Consider the following 21546-nt stretch of genomic DNA (forward strand, 5'->3'; position numbering starts at 1 on the left):
GTACAGGTGCATCAAAGCAGGGGCCGAGAGACTGAAAAACAGCTTCTATCTCAAGGCCATCAGACTGTTAAACAGCCACCACTAACATTTAGTGGCCGCTGCCAACATACTGACTCAACTCCAGCCACTTTAATAATGGGAATTGATGGAAATTATGTAAAAATGTATCACTAGCCACTTTAAACAATGCCACTTAATATAATGTTTACATACCCTACATTACTCATCTCATATGTATATGTATATACTGTACTCTATATCATCTACTGCATCTTGCCATCTTTATGTAATACATGTATCACTAGCCACTTTAAAACCTTTTCTCAATAGGGGGGCGCTATTTTCACTTTGTAAAAAATCGTGCCCAAATTAAACTGCCTCGTACTCAATTCTTGCTCGCACAATATGCATATTATTATTACTATTGGATAGAAAACACTCTCTAGTTTCTAAAACCGTTTGAATTATATATGTGAGTAAAACAGAACTCATTTTGCAGCAAACTTCCTGTTAGGAAGTGAAAAATCTGAAATCGAGGCTCTGTTCCAGGGCCTTCCTATTAATTTGCCTGAAATCTATGGATCTACATGCACTGCATACGCCTTCCACTAGATGTCAACAGGCAGTGAGAGGTGGACTGGGGTGTCTAGCTTGATCTGAGGCCGAACAAGAGCTTTTGGAATGACGTGTCTGGAATTTTCATTGTCTTGGAAGGCGCGAGAAGGAACCCCAGGTTGCGTTCTGAAAAGCTTTCGGTATAGACGTTAGATATCTCCGGCTCTGATTTTATTTGATATATGTGACAAAAACATCATAAAGTAGTTATTTTAAACCGAGTTATATCAGTTTATTGAACGTTTATTGCGATTTTCGGCATTTTCTTTTCTTTGCGTTATGTGAAGTTGGGCACATTTGCGCCACATGGCTAGCTTTGGTTGCTAATTCGACAGGAGAAGAGGACATTCTACAACCAAACAACGATTATTCTGGACAAAGGACAACTTGTACAACATTCTGATGGAAGCTCATCAAAAGTAGGAACCATTTATGATGTTATTTCGTATTTCTGTTGAAAATGTTTAGTCATATTTTCCGCCCTTATTTTGGGCGCTGTCTCGCTATAACGTAAGCTGTATGTCGTACTAAAGTTATTTTTAAAATTCTAACACAGCGGTTGCATTAAGAACTAGTGTATCTTTCATTTGCTGTACAACATGTATTTTTTAGTAAAGTTTATGATGAGTTATTTGATTAGATTAGGTGACTCTCCAAGATTTCTCCGGACAATTTGGTGCATTTTGACTACGTATTCACATTGTAAAACCACGATTTGTACCGCTAAATATGCACATTTTCGAACAAAACATATATGTATTGTGTAATATGATGTTATAGGACTGTCACCTGATGAAGTTTGTCAAGGTTAGTGAATAAATTTATATCTTTTGCTGGTTTTTTCGCTATCGCTACCTTTGCGGTGAATGAATGCGGTTGTGTGGTTGGCTATTGTAGTAAGCTAATATAATGCTATATTGTGTTTTCGCTGTAAAACACTTAAAAAATCTGAAATATTGGCTGGATTCACAAGATGTTTGTCTTTCATTTGCTGTACACCATGTATTTTTCATAAATGTTTTATGATGAGTATTTAGGTATTTCACGTTGCTCTCTGTAGTTATTCTAGCTGCTTTGGTGATATTTGTGATTGTAGCTGCAATGTAAAACTATGATTTATACCTGAAATATGCACATTTTTCGAACAAAACATAGATTTATTGTATAACATGTTATAAGACTGAAGTTGTTTCTTGGTTAGTGACTAATTATATCTTTATTTGTTTGAATTTGTGATAGCTACCTATGCGGTAAAAAAATGGTGAAAATATGCAGTTGAGTCTTTTGCTATCGTGGTTAGCTAATAGAAATACATATTGTGTTTTCGCTGTAAAACATTAAAAAAATCGGAAATGATGGCTGGATTCACAAAATGTGTATCTTTCATTTGGTGTCTTGGACTTGTGATTTCATGATATTTATATGCTAGTATTTACTTGTGGCGCTATGCTAGGCTATGCTAGTCAGCTCCCGGAGCCGGGATTGTGACCAAGTAGAATTAAACTATGCCACTTTATGTTTATATACCCTACATTACTCATCTCATATGTATAGACTGTACTCTATACCATCTACTGCATCTTGCCTATGCCGTTCTGTACCATCACTCATTCATATATCTTTATGTACATATTCTTTATCCCTTTACACTTGTGTGTATAAGGTAGTAGTTGTGGAATTGTTAGGTTAGATTACTTGTTGGTTATTACTGCATTGTCGGAACTAGAAGCACAAGCATTTCGCTACACTCGCATTAACATCTGCTAACCATGTGTATGTGACAAATACATTTGATTTGATTTGTTATGGTGTGGCGGTGCTTTGCTGGATGTCATCACTCAGGCCTCCGAGGGTGTAGGGCTCCCTGTCCCAGAAGGTGTGATATGTCACTCGACCAGAAGTGTCGCCACATCCTGGGCTGAACAGAGAGGCGTCCCCCTGAATGACATATGCACAGCTGCTACCTGGTCATTGCCCTGCATGTTGTCATGACTGTCATGTGAGGATCACAATGGGTCAGATCAGCTTGGCAATGATTGACAATAACCATACCTTCTCTCACCCACAGAAAAGGAGAAAAGGGAACTGGGCTGATTTGACAGTTCACACCCTGTTGTAAATTACAAGGGGGGGGGGGGGCTCTTTCTCCCCCTTTAGTATCAACCAAAGGAATGTCTTTGTTTCACAGACAGTTTTCCCTCTTAAACTCTAACACGGTCAAAAGTGGATATTGGATCATTATTTCTAACATAAGAATGTGGTGAATGGTCAGTGGGGAGCTACACTACCGGTCAAAAGTTTTAGAACACCTCATTCAAGGCTTTTTCTTTATTTTTACCATGAAATAACACATAAGGAATCATGTAGTAATCAAAAAAGTGTTAAACAAATCAAAATATATATTATATTTGAGATTCTTCAAATAGCCACCCTTTGCCTTGATGACAGTTTTGCACACTCTTGCCATTCTCTCAACCAGCTTCACCTGAAATGCTTTTCCAACAGTCTTGAAGGTGTTCCCACATATGCTGAGCACTTGTTGGCTGCTTTTCCTTCACTCTGCGGTCCAACTCATCCCAAACCATCTCAATTTGGTTGAGGTCGGGGGATTGTGGAGGCCAGGTCATCTGATGCAGCACTCCATCACTTCTTGGTAAAATAGCCCTTACACAACCTGGAGGTGTGTTGGGTCATTGTCCTGTTGAAAAACAAATGATAGTCCTAGTAACCGCAAACCTGATGGGATGGCGTATCGCTGCAGAATGCTGTGGTAGCCATGCTGGTTAAGTGTACCTTGAATTCTAAATAAATCACCGACAGTGTCACCAGCAAAGCACCGCTACATCATCACACCTCTTCCTCCATGCTTCACAGTGGAAACCACACATTCAGAGATTCAACTGTTCACCTACTCTGCGTCTCACAAAGACATGGAGGTTGGAACCAAAAATAAAAAAATTGAACTTATCAGACCAAAGGACAGATTTCCACCGATCTAATGTCCATTGTTTCTTAGCCCAAGCAAGTCTCTTGTTCTTATTGCTGTCCTTTAGCAGTGGTTTCTTTGCAGAAATTTGACCATGAAGGCCTGATTCACGCAGTGTCCTAAGAATAGTTGATGTTGAGATGTGTCTGCTACTTGAACTTTGTGAAGCATTTATTTGGGCTGTAATCTGAGGGACAGTTAACTCTAATGAATTTATCCTCTGCAGCAGAGGTAACTCTGGGTCTTCGTTTCCTGTGGCGGTCCAGGCATGAGAGCCAGTTTCATCATAGCGCTTGATGGTTTTTTCGACTGCACTTGAATACATTTTCCGGATTGACTGACTTTCATGTCTTAAAGTAATGATGACTGTCGTTTCTCTTCTGTATACCACCCCTACCTTGTCACAACACAACTGATTGGTTCAAACGCATTAAGAAGGATAAAATTCCACAAATGAACTTTTAACAAGTCACACATGTTAATAGGCTAACCATTGTGATTAATGTTATTTACCATCTTCACACACACATTAATGTTACTTACCTTACAGTTCACAAAGTCAACTAATTTCCACTCCATTCACATGCAAATACCTTTTAATCATACACTGGCCTGTCTGGCTGGCATGTTTTCATTTTAAACAGGCTTACGTTATCAACACTAAAATAATATTAATCCTCTATTATGATTAAAAATATGGTATAAAATGTTATGGTACATCAAATCATATTACATTTTATTGGTCACATACACATGGTTAGCAGATGTTAATGTGAGTGTAGCAAAATGCTTGTGCTTCTAGTTCCGACAATGCAGTAATATCTAACAAGTAATCTAACAAATTCACAACAACTGCCTTATGCACACAAATGTAAAGGGAGGAATATGTACATAGAAATATATGGATGAGCGACGGCCGTGCGGCATAGGCAAGATGCAGTAGATTGTATAGAATACAGTATATACATAAGAGATGAGTAATGTAGGATATGTAAACATTATTAAAGTGGTGTTATTTAAAGTGACTAGTAATACCTTTATTAAGTCCATTTATTAAAGTGGCCAGAGATTTGAGTCTGTATGTTGGCAGCAGCCTCTCTATATTAGTAATGGCTGTTTAACAGTCTGATGGCCTTGAGATAGAAGCTGTTTTTCAGTCTCCACTGGGAATATGATGAAAGAAATAAAAGCTCAAATAAATCATTCTCTCTACTATTATTCTGACATTTCACATTCTTAAAATAAAGTGGTGATGCTTACTGACCTAAGACAGGGAATTTTTGCTAGGATTAAATGTCAGGAATTGTGAAAAACTGAGTTTAAATGTATTTGGCTAAGGTGTATGTAAACTTCTGACTTCAACTGTATCTCTTGGAAGGCCAGAAAATAAATGAACAGCGGACAATCATTTTTACCTGGTCAAAAACCTCCACATTCTTCTCAGTCCGTGCATGAAGGTGGTCCTTGAAGGAGTTCTGATCTGTTTCGACAACGTCCACCACATCAGGTGGAGTATCAGTGATCTCAAAGTCGTTATACAAAAATAGCAATAGAAAAACAGTAATTCAATCACACATTTTTTATACTACAGTATTGGCAATAATTTTAGATACATTTGCATTGTTTACCTCAGTAAACAGCTGCGGCTCCCGTCCGTACAGCAGGCGATAAAGTGAATACTCTGGAGGTTGCGTGCAAAGATAATTACCTCCAGGTTGTTCTTCCATCATTCCTGGTAGGCTTAACACATGACATTTTGTACAATGCTTTTTTCTGATAAAAACTAGTTAATTTTATCCGACGTGGAGCCCAGTTTCATAATATTACCATATGTCCCAGCTGCTTGCTGTAGTTTTGAAGTAATCATAAAAAACAGGCTGTATTTTAGGGCCTTTTTCACCCTGCCAGCTCCTATTCTACTGAGCACCATGGCACCAACTCGCCTAACGAAAGTTCTATTCTCAGCTTATTGTTCTACGTCACAATGCCTGCTTTGCTATTGTTGGCAAAGAGACCTGCCCACAGTTTTGGTAGTTAATGTAAACAACAACAAAAAATGACTCATGGAACTCGGAGGTCGTCCCATTGTTTACTATAGGGAAATCTAGGTATGTCTGTCTAATTTGCCAAATATCTCGCAATGTGTAAATTTAGATTTTTTCAAATTGGACACCATTTTAAACATGAGAATCTCTTCTTTCTAATTATGTAAGGCTGGGCAGCGTACTCAGTTGTCATCAAACACTAGCCCCGAAATACCTTTTGCCCTTGGAACGATGAGCTTCCCCCAATGTTTTCCTATGGAGAGGCATGCTGATATATTTCACCAAATATCTCGCAATGTGTAAATTTAGATTTTTTCAAGTCGGACACCATTTTAATGAAGATAATATCCTCTTTCTAATTGCATAAAGTTGGGCAGCGTACTCTGCTGTCATTGATCGCTAGACCAGAAATAGTCAAAAGTTGCAATTTCTTCCCTACTTCCACATTATGCAGACATAAGTACACTTGGCACCACCGAGGTGCGGATGTTTACTTTCTACACGGGTTGTTATTTTTCAGTTTCGTCCTAAGAACAGATTGTAGTGGTAAAATAAAAAGGGATACATTTTTTGGTGCCATTTAGGCGAAATAGAATTCTAAGCGTCACTCCAGTCAAAACAAGCTCTGCGAATGTTCGATTCCATTAATTTGCTATGGGCTCACGCTAGTGTTCCAGCTTGGCCCACGTTTTTCCTAGCCACCGTGCTTCTACATCTGCATTGCTTGCTGTTTGGGGTTTTAGGCTGGGTTTCTATAGAGCACTTTGATATATCAGCTGATATAAGAAGGGCTATATAAATACATTTTATTTGATTTAGCCGTTAGAGTATTGGTCCAGTAACCGAAAGGTTTCTGGTTCGAACACCTGAGCCAACAAGTTGAAAAATCTGTTGATGTGCCATTGAGCAAGGCACGTAACCCTCATTTGTTACAGGGGCGCCGTAATACTATGGCTGATCATGTAAAACAACTAATTTCACTTATCTGGTGTATGTGACAATAACAATGTTTTACTATTTTGTATTTATGCCGCTGACTTTATTTCCAGGAATCCTATAGGATTTGGCGTAGTAGGCTTATGGTATACATTAAGAGATCACCCACTGGGCACAGACCTCAGTTCAACGTCTAGTTTTGATTTAGATCTGGTTGAGTTGTCAACTAACCTGAATTCAAGGTGAAATCAACAACAAAAGTTCACAATATCATTAGATTTAGGTAAAAAACTGGGTGAAAAAAAGATAACATTTGTTACATTGAGGACTTTTTAAAAATCCAATCAGTTTTCCACATTGATTCAACGTCATCACATAGAATGTTTTTGTTGAAATTAAGTGGAAAGAATTTTGATTAAACCAGTTTTCAAATTTACGGCATCCATATTAGGAACTTGATATCTGATATCCTAATATGGATGCCTTATCACCAGTATGGGATGCCAAACCAGGATTATGAGCCATGTCTAGAGTAGGTTTCAATTTAATTTAACTGAGTATAGCTCTTTGTGAAGGGCAATCGTTCCACTGCTGTATAGCCACTATATAGGATTTAAACCAGTAACACTCTGGTTTTGAATAAATTGGCTTAGGTTGGCCAGCACCTGATTATTTTTGATCTGCTCGTTGCCCAGTCATCATCACTAGTCTGATACATATGAAAGGTTTAAATTTCAAAACCTGATAAACACCATTTTTTCACATTTGCATTTTTCCATCTGAAATGAATGCTCATGGGCCCCATTTTATGTGTATGAATTATGGCTGTTCTCATACTATTCACATATTTACTTTATATGTGCTTTAGAATGTGTTCTTTTGAAATCTTCAGAGAGTTGGAACATTAAGGTTTTTACAGTACTGTATGATGCATTTAGATGACACAACAACATTCTATGGCAGCCATGTTAGCTCCTGTTAACAGAATGATCATTATGATATATTTAGCCCATTGTCTCACGTCATATTATATGTCTGATAATTCGCAAACACTCATGGCATAGCATACATTTTTTGGGCTACAATATGCTGTCCTAACATTCTAAATGTGCACGAAAATGTGCTAACTAATGTGTTAGCTAGCTAGCGTCTGCTTCAATCCATATGAAACAAAAGACAGGGATGCTAACAACGCCAGTTCACATATTCAATGCTGAATACTCCCTTTAGCTAGCTAAGCAGCATAGTGACGTTCTAGCTAATGCACAAATTAGTTTTTATGATATCTATTCTGCCCTGAATAGAGCGCCGAGTTCTACAGCACAGATGAATGCGTCTGCAACATTATTGCGTTGGCCAAATGTTACAAAGCTAGCGAGGCACAGTGCCAGCTGTCAAATACATGCTGATTTCTGAGAACAGTCCCATAACTTTGGTGCTTCATCAACAAGCTGGCATACTAGCTACCATATAGCCATTCAAACAAGCTTGCACTAGTCTGCTAGCTGGAGCAAGTTTGCTCAGCTGATTGAGCACGGTTTGCCATAGTAGCCAGTGCGTCATAACTACCGAGAGCGGAGTGATTTTCAGAATGAGGAACTGGTGTTTGGCGGATGTGCAAAATCTAGATTTTTAGAGATGATTTTCAATGTTTTACTCTCGTTTGATCATATCTTGACTACTGCCCAGTAATATTAATTTTTTTTATTTAACCTTTATTTAATCAGGAAAAGCTCTGTAACAGAGTATCCCATCAATATTTTAAATTCATTCAGTGGTACTAACATATTTCGATGAAGCATGGATTGTAGATTATTCCATGCGTCTGGTGCACAAGAAAAGAAGGCAGTCTTGCCTAATACTGTGAATGTCCTGGGGACTTTAAGTAGCAACCACCTAGCAGACCGGGTATGGTAACTGCTGGTGGTGAAGAAGACCAGACTGCAGAGGTAAGGAGGGAGTTTACCCAAAAGGGCTTTGTAGATGAACACATACAAATGTATCTTTCTGCGCATATAAAGTGAGGTCCAACCTACCATTTGGTACAATGTGCAAAGGTGGGTGAGTGACTTGGCATTTGTAATAAAGCACAAGGATGCATGATAAACAGAGTCCAGTCTCTGGAAGACGGAGGAGGTTGCATGCATATACAACAAGTCACCACAATCAATTACAGAGAGAAAACTGGCTTGAACAAGCTTCTTTCTAGACATTAGCAGGAAGCAAGCCTTATTACTAAAATAAAAACCCAATTTCAATTTAAGCTTTGTCACAAGATTAGCCACATGAACTTTAAAGGACAACTTGTCATACAACCAAATACCGAGGTATTTGTAGGATGACACTTTTTCAATGGATAAGCCACCAGATGTGACAATGCTAACGTTCTCTGGCAGAGTTCTAGCTCTGGTAAAGGTCATGAATTTAGTTTTTTGTACATTCAAGACCAGTTTGAAACCATAAAGGAAGGCCTGCAGTGACAGAAAAGCAGTCTGGAGCTCTTCAACAGCCTGAACCAGAGAAGGAGCACATGCATACATGACTGTATCATCTGCACATAGATGTAACTTTGCTGGTTACATCCCATTTCCCAAATCAATAATAAAAAATGAGAACAACACAGGAGCTAAAATGGAACCCTGGGGCACACCTCTATTAATCAAGTTATTTGACGCAAATTTCTTTAGTCAAGTTTCTGATAAAACCATTACGTCTGCATTTGTCGTTTTGGCCCATATTCTAATCATGTCTATTTTTGGAAATAGACTTCTGACATTAACATGCAAAAGGCCAAAACCTGCTCTGTTTAGGGAGTCTGTAGAGATTGCATGGTATCTACCGGCCCAGGGTTTGGTCGCACATTACCAGAGATCAACAATAAAAGCGTAACAATATATTTCAGTTGCCCAATGCGTGAGGACATGGTGGATCCAGCACCATTGTCAATAAAGCGAACTGAGTCTTTCGACACAGAAAAAAGTAATTCAATAGCTTGAGATTTTGGAAGTATGCCATCAAGTGTAGGTCCAGTTGCGTTTGAGAGTGGTACAAATGTAATTGCAGAGAGAGACCAAGTTCCTGGTGGTATTGACATGATGGTCTCGTCAGAGTGTTTGCAAATTGTAGGGCATAAAGCGAAGATAATTCACTCAACCATTGATCATTCAGCCTATTTAATCCAGGATGGCATTGAGTAACCTGAGTGGCTACCATCTTGGATTTGAGAGATCCCTCTGGTGCTGCAAATAACTAAATAATAAAGCTTCAGCTGGCTCAAAACAGAACAGCATGCAACTAAAGGTCTCTTCATAGTCCCTAAACAAATTCAAGGTAACATATAAAGCCATGATAGTATGAAGTCCCTGCCATCTCAAATCACTCAAGCAAGCAGCAAAATTAGCTTAAAAAACTGCACATCACAGCACAACTCCTCTGACCTAAATAGCTGTAGCATCTCCCTCCCGAAGCATATCTGGTGTTTGGGTTAAAGTTAAAGATAAGATGTGCCCTTGGCATCAGGACATCAAAGCCTGCTCAGAGTAAGTAGTTGAAAGCAAAGCCTCAGTATAGTAAGAACGTACTGCTCCATATGATATGATAGTCTGGTCAGCTTACTGATGTTAGTCAGTAGAGCAAAGTTGTATTGAAGTGTATGAAAGTGTATTCTCATTTTGTGTGTGACTGGATGCTGCTGGGTGTACGCGTAGTGCGGGGAATGAACATGGAAATGCAAAACAAGTTCATGAGAACCGGAGGAAACTCCACAAGAGAACTGGAGGAAACTCCATATCAAGGAAACTTTATTCATTTTATGAATAAGTCATTTACGGGAGGTTGACTGTTTACACAGCAAATGTTTGGTTTAGTTAATTTCTATGCACTAGAAAGGGTGAAGGACGTAAGTGAAGCCCATCTGATGATAATGATGGAGCGATGGATCTCTAAAGAGTCCACAAAATTACCTAAAGTGAAGGATTAAATTGAAACTTTCGCTGGAGAAAACTCTAACACGGTTGCTGAGGATTAAATTGAAGCCTTAGCGAGGAGGAAACTTTATCTGTAGCTCATTGCTTTGAGCTGAATGGCACGGTTGCTAGGGTGAAAACCGTGGTTCAAGATTTAGCTGTAGGAATTGTTGCATTTCCAATGTCGCTTTCATTGCACTTGCATTCAGTAGCATCTATGAATCACATTATTATCATTAATAGTATTGACGTCAAAATGGGAGAACCAAGGACACGAGTGGTTCCTAATGTTGTGAGATTCTCGCTAGTGTTTACAGAGAAACTGGTTCTGAGAGATTAGGATCAGGACCTGCAATCGTAACAGTAAGCAACTGTAACAAAATGGATGATTGCAGTGTAGCTGTTATTATGAGTACATGTTGCATGGATTGCTAAGGCATAAGAATATGAAAGTGTGTACTCTTGTTTTAAATGTATGTAGTTCTGTACATGTCACGCCCTGGCCTTAGTTATCTTTGTTTTCTTTATTATTTTAGTTAGGTCAGGGTGTGACATGGGGGATGTTTGTGTTTTTTGTCTAGTCTAGGGTGTGTGTATTGTCTAGGGGGTTTTGGTAGGGTTCATGGGGTTGTGTTCAGTGTAGGTGTTTATGTAAGTCTATGGTTGCCTGGATTGGTTCTCAATCAGAGACAGCTGTCTATCGTTGTCTCTGATTGGGAGCCATATTTAAGGCAGCCATAGGCATTAGGTAGGTTGTGGGTAATTGTCTATGTTTGACGTTAGTAGCTTGTGTCTGCACTTTCGTTTTGTAGCTTCTTTGTTGTTTTGTCTAGTTTGTGTTTGTGTTAGTGTTCGTTTCATCTTCTAATAAAGTGAAGATGTATTTATATCACGCTGCGCCTTGGTCCTCTCTTTCACCTAAAGACGATCGTGACAGTACATGTCTATTAATGCTATGTATTGTCTTTTTTATTTACATTTAATTTATGTCTATTAATGATAACCACTCTATTGTATTATGTAATTTTATGTAGTTCTGTCTTTCAGCTGTAATTGTCTATTAATGTTTATATAATTATATTATATCATGTTTTATGTTTTATGTGGACCCCAGGAAGAGTAGCTGCAGCTTTGGGTGTAGCTAATGGGGCTCCTAATAAAATACTAAATACAAGACAGATTGGTTAAGTGTCACGATCGTGTGGAGGAGAGACGGACCAAAACGCAGCATTTGGAAAATAAGCCATCTTCTTTATTTATAACGACGAAGATGAAAACGAAACGAAACACTTACACAAACTATACAAAACAACAAACGATCGTGAAGCTAAATAACGTAGTGCACACACACAGGCTACAAACGTTCAACATAGACAATTACCCACAAATACATGATGCCTATGGCCACCTTAAATATGGCTCCCAATCAGAGACAATGAAAAACATCTGTCTCTGATTGAGAACCACTCAGGCAACCATAGACATAACTAGACACATTCACTCAACCATAGACTTCCCTAGAAACATTCACTCAACACAAACCCATACACTCTAACAAAATCCCCCTAGACACTACAACCACCCAAGACAAGACAAAAACACAAACATAACCCATGTCACACCCTGACCTAACTAAAACAATAAAGAAAACAAAGAATACTAAGGCCAGGGCGTGACATAACCCCCCCCTTAAGGTGCGAACTCCGGGCGCACCAGCACATAGTCTAGGGGAGGGTCTGGGTGGGCCTCCGTCTACGGCGGCGGCTCCGGCACTGGTCGTGGTCCCCACCCCACCATAGTCACTACCCGCTTTCCTAAACCTACTGGAATAAGAGGCAGCACCGGACTAAGGGGCAGTACCGGACTAAGGGGCAGTACCGGACTAAGGGGCAGCACCAGGATAAGGGGCAGCACCAGGATAAGGGACAGCACCAGGATAAGGGACAGTACCAGGATAAGGGACAGCACCAGGATAAGAGGCAGTACCAGGATAAGGGGCAGTACCAGGATAAGGGGCAGTACCAGGATAAGGGGCAGCACCAGGATAAGGGGCAGCACCAGACTAAATGGCGGATCCTGGCTGGACGGCTCTGGCGGATCCTGGCTGGACGGCTCTGGCGGATCCTGGCTAGCTGACGGATCTGGCTGCTCATGTCTGGCTGACGAATCTGGCTGCTCATGGCTGGCTGACGGATCTGGCTGCTCATGGCTGGCTGACGGATCTGGCTGCTCATGGCTGGCTGACGGATCTGGCTGCTCATGGCTGGCTGACGGATCTGGCTGCTCATGGCTGGCTGACGGATCTGGCTGCTCATGGCTGGCTGACGGATCTGGCTGCTCATGGCTGGCTGACGGATCTGGCAGATCCTGTCTGGTTGGCGGCTCTGGCAGATCCTGTCTGGTTGGCGGCTCTGGCAGATCCTGTCTGGTTGGCGGCTCTGGCAGATCCTGTCTGGTTGGCGGCTCTGGCAGATCCTGTCTGGTTGGCGGCTCTGGCAGATCCTGTCTGGTTGGCGGCTCTGGCAGATCCTGTCTGACGATCGGCTCTAGCGGCTCCTGACTGACGATCGGCTCTGACGGCTCGGGACAGACGGGCGGCTCAGATGGCGCTGGGGAGACGGATGGCTCAGATGGCGCTGGGGAGACGGATGGCTCAGATGGCGCTGGGGAGACGGATGGCTCAGATGGCGCTGGGGAGACGGATGGCTCAGATGGCGCTGGGGAGACGGATGGCTCAGATGGCGCTGGGGAGACGGATGGCTCAGATGGCGCTGGGGAGACAGATGGCTCAGATGGCGCTGGAGAGACGGATGGCTCAGATGGCGCTGGAGAGACGGATGGCTCTGGCCGGCTGAGGCGCACTGTAGGCCTGGTGCGTGGTGCCGGAACTGGTGGTACCGGGCTGGGGACACGCATCTCAGGGCTAGTGCGGGGAGCAGGAACAGGGCATACTGGACCCTGGAAACGCACATTAGGCCTAGTGCGTGGTGCCGGAACTGGTGGTACCGGGCTGGGGACACGCATCTCAGGGCTAGTGCGGGGAGCAGGAACAGGGCATACTGGACCCTGGAAACGCACATTAGGCCTAGTGCGTGGTGCCGGAACTGGTGGTACCGGGCTGGGGACACGCATCTCAGGGCTAGTGCGGGGAGCAGCAACAGGACGCACAGGACTCTGGGGACACACAGGAGGCTTGGTGCGTGGTGTAGGCACTGGTGGTAATGGGCTGGAGACACGCACCATTGGACGAGTGCGTGGAGGAGGAACAGGGCTCTGGAGACACACTGGAAGCCTGGTGCGTGGTGTTGGCACTGGTGGAACAGGACTGGGGCGGGAAGGTGGCGCCGGAAATACCGGACCGTGCAGGCGTAATGGCTCCCTTGAGCATTGAGCCTGCCCAACCTTACCTGGTTGAATGCTCCCCGTCGCCCGACCAGTGCGGGGAGGTGGAATAACCCGCACCGGGCTATGTAGGCGAACCGGGGACACCATGCGTAAGGCTGGTGCCATGTAAGCCGGCCCGAGGAGATGTACTGGTGGCCAGATAGGTAGAGCCGGCTTCATGGCACTTGGCTCAATGCTCAATCTAGCCCTACCAGTGCGGGGAGGTGGAATAACCCGCACTGGGCTATGCACACGTACAGGAGACACCGTGCGCTCTACTGCGTAACACGGTGTCTGCCCGTACTCCCGCTCTCCACGGTAAGCCTGGGAAGTGGGCGCAGGTCTCCTACCTGCCCTCGGCCCACTACCTCCTAGCCCCCCCCCAAGAAATTTTTGGGTAGTACTCACGGGCTTCCAGCCTTGCCTCCGTGCTGCCTCCTCATATCGCCGCCTCTCTGCTTTCGCTGCCTCCAGCTCAGCTTTGGGACGGCGATATTCTCCAGGTTGAGCCCAAGGTCCCTTTCCATCCAATTCGTCCTCCCATCTCCAGAAATCCTGTGTAGGTGGGTCCTGTTGCCGTTTCACACGCTGCTTGGTCCTTTGGTGGGTAATTCTGTCACGATCGTGTGGAGGAGAGACGGACCAAAACGCAGCATTTGGAAAATAAGCCATCTTCTTTATTTATAACGACGAAGATGAAAACGAAACGAAACACTTACACAAACTATACAAAACAACAAACGATCGTGAAGCTAAATAACGTAGTGCACACACACATGCTACAAACGTTCAACATAGACAATTACCCACAAATACATGATGCCTATGGCCACCTTAAATATGGCTCCCAATCAGAGACAATGAAAAACATCTGTCTCTGATTGAGAACCACTCAGGCAACCATAGACATAACTAGACACATTCACTCAACCATAGACTTCCCTAGAAACATTCACTCAACACAAACCCATACACTCTAACAAAATCCCCCTAGACACTACAACCACCCAAGACAAGACAAAAACACAAACATAACCCATGTCACACCCTGACCTAACTAAAACAATAAAGAAAACAAAGAATACTAAGGCCAGGGCGTGACATTAAGGGACCAGCGTGGTGTAGAATGACAACATCTGACGTAAGACAATGGCATTTATTCTACATGAAACTTCAAAATTATATGGCAGCCATGTTAACAGTACAGAATGTCTAGAATTAGAACACAAAATTCTAAAAGTTGGACCAACTCTCTACATACAGTATACAGTGGCTTGTGAAAGTATTCACACCCCTTTTCCTATTTTGTTGCCTTACAACCTGGAATTAAAATGGATTTTTGGAGGATTTGCATCATTTGATTTACACAACATACCTACCACTTTGAAGATGCAAAATATTTTTTATTGTGAAACAAACAAGAAATAAGACAAAAAAACTGAAAACTTGAGTGTGCATAACTATTCACCCCCCAAAGTCAATACTTTATAGAGCCACCTTTTGCAGCAATTACAGCTGCACGTCTCTTGACGTATGTCTCTATAAGCTTGGCACATCTAGCCACTGGGATTTTTGCCCATTCTTCAAGGCAAAACTGCTCCAGCTCCAAGTTGGATGGGTTCCGCTGGTGTACAGCAATCTTTAAGTCATACCACAGATTCTCAATTGGATTGAGGTCTGAGCTTTGACTAGGCCAATCCAAGACATTTGAATGTTTCTCCTTAAACCACTCGAGTGTTGCTTTAGCAGTAAGCTTAAGGTCATTGTCCTGCTGGAAGGTGAACCTCTGTCCCAGTCTCAAATCTCTGGAAGACTGAAACAGGTTTCCCTCAAGAATTTCCCTGTATTTAGCGCCATCCATCATTCCTTCAATTCTGACCAGTTTCCCAGTCCCTGCTGATGAAAAACATCCCCACAGCATGATGCTGCCACCACCATGCTTCACTGTGGGGTTGGTGTTCTCGGGGTGATGAGAGGTGTTGGGTGTGTGCCAGACATAGCGTTTTCCTTGATGGCCAAAAAGCTACATTTTAGTCTCATCTGACCAGAGTACCGTCTTCCATATGTTTGGGGAGTCTCCCACATGCCTTTTGGTGATCACCAGAAGTGTTTGCTTATTTTTTTCTTTAAGCAATGGCTTTTTTCTGGCCACTCTTCCGTAAAGCCAAGCTCTGTGGAGTGTACGGTTGAAAATGGTCCTATGGACAGATACTCCAATCTCCGCTGTGGAGCATTGCAGCTCCTTCAGGGTTATCTTTGGTCTCTTTGTTGCCTTTCTGATTAATGCCCTCCTTGCATAGTATGTGAGTTTTGGTGGCCAGCCCTCTCTTGGCAGGTTTGTTGTGATGCCATATTCTTTCCGTTTTTTAATAATGGATTTAATGGTGCTCCGTGGGATGTTCAAAGTTTCAGATATTTTTTATAACCCAACCCTGATCTGTACTTCTCCACAACTTTATACTAAGATCATGTGAAACTTAGATTGCACACAGGTGGACTTTATTTAACTAATTATGTGACTTCTGAAGGTAATTGGTTGCACCAGATCTTATTTAGGGGCTTCATAGCAAAGGGGGTGAATACATTCGCAAGCCACTGTATGGCTCTGGTTATATCCACTGTCCAGATGGATGGAACGTTCCATACGTTTTTTTCCGTTGGCGCAAAAGTGAGTCATTTAGTGAATAATTTCAATTATATTTTTCTGTTCAGTCAAAAGTTAGGTTTCTCTAAATATTTTTTCCACAATTAGGAACATAATCAGTATCAGTAGAATGTAATCAATATTCATTTAGGTTAACCCCTGGCTAAAGGGGTCTGCATACATAAGTTCAGTTTTCTCCTAGCAGAACTCGGCTAGGCGAAGCGACCGTCTGTGCTCTCATACTCCATAAAGACATTTGCTTGAAAAACAAGATAAAACGTCAATAATACTGGTGTTTGTCCATCTTGAGCCACCGTAGCAACAACATAAGCAGAAACACTTCCTCAAAATAGTCCAAATTAATCTAAGATAAATCAAGATATCTATCATTCATTTAGACGTTTTTGCCAAGGTCTTAGTTACGCAATTTTACATCTAGCTAAGATATTTGGTGCATTATTCCTCAAGTGAAAAAATATGCATGAAAACTAGTCGTCGACACCAAACACTTCATGTTCCCACTCCTACTAAGATTAGTACTGTTGACCAATAACCAAGGAAGGGGTGTAGACTTCGACTACTGAACTTCGACTTGTCAGCTGAAAAAACGTTGTGTGCAAGAACAGCACAAAAAAAACCTGCGGAAGACCAAAACAAATAAAAACGTCAACATTTCGTCATATATGCGCAAACTGTTTCAATTGGGAAGTATACGGTAAGCTTAAGTCAGCCAGAAGCGGTGATAGACAGCTATCAGCTGTTCACGCACTGGCTACCTAGCGTTACGTTAGCTTTGAGCTCTTGAGTGTCGTGGACCTTTTGACTATTATGGGTCCCTTCGACAGTTTGGATCCTGTGATATCTGTTCCTGTTGGCTGAAAAAGTAAACATGTCCATGAAAAGGAGAGAGCCAAGATCCAGCGACGGGAAACACTGCAAACATACGGAGGCAAACGGCGGGCTGTGTCACTCTGACAATAAGAATCAATACATCTTTGACCGGCAAATTCATTGCAACCGACTTTCAATGTCCTTATTATTCCTTAAATCCTTCTCTAAAGTGTACAGTGCCTTCAGAAAGTATTCAAGTACCCCTTGACTTTTCCCACATTTTGGCGGGATTGAAATGGGTTTAATTGTCATTTTGTTTGGTCAAGAATCTACACAAAATACTCTGTATTATCAAAATGTATGAAAAATAAAACACTAATATATCTTCATTACATAAGTATTCAACCCCCTGAGTCAATACATGTTAGTATCACCTTTGGCAGCGATTACAGCTGTGAGTCTTTCTGGGTAAATCTTTAAGAGCTTTGCACACCTGGATTGTACACTAGTTGCGCATTATTATTTAGATATTCTTCAAGCTCTGTCAAGTTGGTTGTTGATCATTGCTAGACAGCCATTTTCAAGTCTTGCCATATATTTTAGAGTCGATTTAAGTCAAAACTGTAACTAGGCCACTCAGGAACATTCAATGTTGTCTTGGTAAGCAACTCCAGTTATATTTGGCCCTGTGTTTTAGGTTATTGTCCTGCTGAAAGGTGAATGTCTTCCAGTGTATGTTGGAAGGCAGACTGAACCAAGTTTTCCTTTTCCTTTCTGTTTCTTTTTATCATAAAAAAACTCCCTAGTCCTTCCCGATGACAAACATACCCATAACATGATGCCGCCACCACCATGTTTAAAAATATGAAGAGTGGTACTCAGTGTCACACCCTGATCTGTTTCACCTGTCCTTGTGATTGTCTCCACCCCTCCAGGTGTCACTTATTTCCCCCGGTGTATTTATCCCTGTGTTTCCTGTCTCTCTGTGCCAGTTCATCTTGTCTTGTCAAGTCAACCACCGTGGTTTTCCCGTGCTCCTGCTTTTTATTATCTCTCTTTTTCTAGTGCTCCTGGTTTTGACCCTTGCCTGCCCTGACTCTGAACCTGCCTGCCTGATCACTCTGCCTGCCCTGCCCTGACCTCGAGCCTGCCTGCCACTCTGTACCGCCTGGACTCTGACCTTGTTCTGATCTTTTTGCCGGTCCACGACCATTCTCTTGCCTGCCTCTTGGATACCAATAAATATCAGAGACTTGAACCATCTGCATCTGGGTCTCGCTCTGTGCCCTTATACAGTGATGTGTTGTGTACGATTTGCTCCATTCAGGACATAAAGTACATTTCTTTGGCAATTTTCTTGTAGGTTTACTTTAGTGCCTTATTGCAAACAGGATACATGTTTTGGAAAATGTTTATTCTGTACATGCTTCCTTCTTTTCACTCTGTCATTTAGGTTAGTATTGTGGAGTAACTACAATGTTGTTGATCCATCCTCAGTTTTCTATCACAGCCCTTCAATTGTGTAACTGTTAAAGTCACCATTGGCTTCATGGTAAAATACCAGAGTGGTTTCCTTCCTCTCTGGCAACTGAGTTAGGAATGACGCCTGTATCTTTGTAGTGACTGGGTGTATTGATACACCATCCAAACTATAATTAATAACTTCACCATGCTCAAAGGGATATTCAATGCCTCTTTTTTTTTTTTTTACTCATCTACCAATAGGTGCACTTCTTTGCGAGGCATTGGATATCTGAGTTTGAAATTCATTGCTTGACTAAGATAATTGTATGTGTGGGGTACAGAGATGAGGTAGTCATTCAAACATCATGTTAAACACTTATTTCCATGCAACTTATTATGTGACTTGTTAAGCACATTTTTACTCCTGAACGTATTTAGGCTTGCCATAACAAATGGGTTCAATACTTATTGACTTATTGAGACATTTTAGCTTTAAATGTTGTATTAATTCGTAAAAATGTCTAAAAATATAATTCCACTTTGACATTATGTGATATTATGTGTAGGCCAGTTACAAAGAATCTCAATTGAATCCATTTTAAATTCAGGCTGTAACACAACAGAATGTGGAAAAAGTAAAGTGGTGTGAATACTTTTTGAAGGCGCTGTATAATGAAACTCAAAAAGCTTTCCTTAATTTATCCTAATGATAAAACCTGTAAAACCCACAGAATGTTTTTCAAAAGTTGCTTAAATGTCCAAAAAGAAAAAAACACATTGTATACACGGTTCACTCTCTGGATACAATACATTGGCTATGTGATTTTGGGCTATTTTGCACAATGTGTATCGATACTTTCTTACATATAACTGTTTAAAACCCAATCGGAATATTTATCTATTGTAGTTTTGTTGTTTGAAGTGGATATATAGCATTTTACCACAAAGCATGGTTATTTGTCTCTCTAAAATAAAATGACCTTGCAATATATTTCAAACAAAATGATATCTGTCTTTTCACTAGCCCATGTCATGTTAAGATGAAAAAAAGCTGAGCTCTATCTCTTTCACAAGATGTGTTGTTAATTCCTGTCAATTTAAAAACATTTCTGAAAATGGATATATGGTATCACGTTTTGGAATGAAACTTCAAAACAGAAATGCTGGAGTCAAACCTATTTATTTAGATTTTATTCAAATACATTTACACCGCAACTTTCTCACAGTTTAGTTATTTTTCCATTTTCTACAGTGTAAGAGGTCCTGCAGCTGCTGCTGGGTTAATGTTACTCATAGCAATGAGATCAATAAACAAAGATCTGGTATAATGGGACAATATCAAAACAAAAGAGTTATAAAAGTAACGAAATCTGTACAAGCGAAAAAACTAACACTCAGAAACTACATATAAGATCAAAACAATACACAAATCCAACTTTAATATTTTATACATTTGATATTATATATTATAATTAATATATTTACATATTATTTTTAAGTAACGAAATGGTTGACAGTGAACAACATCTCCAGAATCATTCAAATGCCCCATACATTTTCTAGAAAAACTAGGACAAAGTAAATGATGAGATGTTAAACGTATTAAAAACCATGTCATCACATTGTACATGTATAGATACCTTTTCTAACTGCACATCAATAGTAGAACCCTTCATTTTCAGATGATGGGCTGAGACTGTTAGGGGTCATACAGTACGACATACCATTCAGACAGTAGACGGTAAACAGTACAGCCACATACAGTACAACAGTGTAAAAATGTCGTCATGGAGATTAACATACAACAGGGGTTTTCATCAAATTGTGGTGGTATAAAAACAACTTTACCCATGATGCATTTGGGAAACTGAAGTCTAGTCGTGCATCAACTATGAATATCATTGCTGGCCTGTGAGTTTAAAACAATACTCCATATTGTCTAATCTGACATATCAACATACAGTATAGATCCATGCTTTTGCAACACAATAAAATAGGAGGAATGAAACCGAGAAATTAAAAAACATCTCTTTATTTCCATATTATTTCCGCACTGGCTCTGTTGCCTGACCGTGGTCATATTATGGTTGTTGATTGTCTGGCAAGCCCGAAGCAACATCCTTCAATCCACAAGAGAAAATGATGTCCAAAGGTTTATCAAGCACACACACGGACACACTTTTACGGCTCCATGCACATCTGCACACACGGTCGCATAGTTTCACACCTAAATGCCCATGTATTTCGAGCTAATCGTAAGAGGGACACAATTCATTCATTGATTTCTCTGAAAACTACCAAAGCCTATATAAAATAGCAATGATCTTTGGCTCTTCATTCTCTCAGGTCTGGTTGGTAAAATCTAGACAGAAGTAAACCCATACATACTGGCTTTGACAAGATACAGTTTGGATTGCACTTTTGCAAGCAAGCACATATAAAGAAATAAACAGCCATGATAGAAAACACATTATACACGTTTACGCTGTTGGCGAGGATTCATGATCTTTGACATGGAAGGAAATAAAATAAAAATGCTGTACAATACATACAGTGGGGAGAACAAGTATTTGATACACTGCCGATTTTGCAGGTTTTCCTACTTACAAAGCATGTAGAGGTCTGTAATTTTTATCATAGGTACACTTCAACTATGAGAGACGGAATCTAAAAAAA

Source organism: Salvelinus alpinus, chromosome 23, assembly GCF_045679555.1.
Source record: "Salvelinus alpinus chromosome 23, SLU_Salpinus.1, whole genome shotgun sequence".
NCBI classification, from domain to species: domain Eukaryota; kingdom Metazoa; phylum Chordata; class Actinopteri; order Salmoniformes; family Salmonidae; genus Salvelinus; species Salvelinus alpinus.